Source organism: Cystoisospora suis, assembly GCF_002600585.1.
Source record: "Cystoisospora suis strain Wien I chromosome Unknown contig_469, whole genome shotgun sequence".
NCBI lineage: Eukaryota > Apicomplexa > Conoidasida > Eucoccidiorida > Sarcocystidae > Cystoisospora > Cystoisospora suis.
Window position 1 is genome coordinate 35,266 of NW_027153270.1, and position 742 is coordinate 36,007.

A 742-nucleotide genomic window follows, 5' to 3' on the forward strand; every position below is an offset into this window, starting at 1 on the left:
GGTTAAAGATAGATAGATAGATTAAAGATAGATAGATAGACAGATTAAAGATAGATAGATAGACAGATAGATTAAAGATAGATAGATTAAAGATAGATAGATTAAAGATAGATAGATAGATTGAATATAGATATAAAGATTAAAGAGAGGTAGATAGATAGATCCGAGGCAAACACGCGTATACATCGCGAGAGAAATACCGAGGTGGAGGGAAAGACAGGGAGAGAGACTAAGGTTGAATGGATATAAAAAGAGAATGTGTATTTCTTCACGTGTGTCTATTAAGAGGAAGAAACACGAAGAAGATGAATGAAAGGAAAGATAATATAAGAGACAGAAAAAAGCACGTTCTTTCTTCTTCTCGGCCGCTAAAATTCTTCTCGTCATATCAGGCTGTCACCGATACCGAAAGAAAGAACAAGAAAAAGAGAGAAGAAGGGCGATCTTTCCTCTAAACACTTGTTCTGGCTCAGGTGTATGTACACGGTACTATATAGAAAGATCGAAAGATACTTTGCGGACAGAGGAGAAACAAGAGATAAAGAAGGAAGGAAGAACGAAAGAAAAAAGGAGAAGAGGAAAAGACAACGTACCACAGGACTCATAAGGTTTAGAAGGATGTACGTACACACGCTCCCTATGATTGAGAGACCATAAATATGGCCGAAGGAAGCTTTTCCTGACTGAGATAACAAAGACATAAAAAGAAACATACACAAAAATGAAGAAGAAGAAAAGAGGG

General features: G+C 36.7%; 1 protein-coding gene across 1 annotated transcript in view; it reads right to left on the reverse strand.

Moving 5' to 3' along the window:
• Positions 1–742, reverse strand: part of CSUI_001170 (uncharacterized protein) — a 16,314-nt gene that overhangs the window by 10,621 nt on the left and 4,951 nt on the right. The window contains exon 4 of the mRNA XM_068061376.1: positions 594–683. The gene's annotated coding sequence lies outside the window, so the exon portion shown is untranslated. The remainder of the gene's footprint in view (positions 1–593; positions 684–742) is intronic.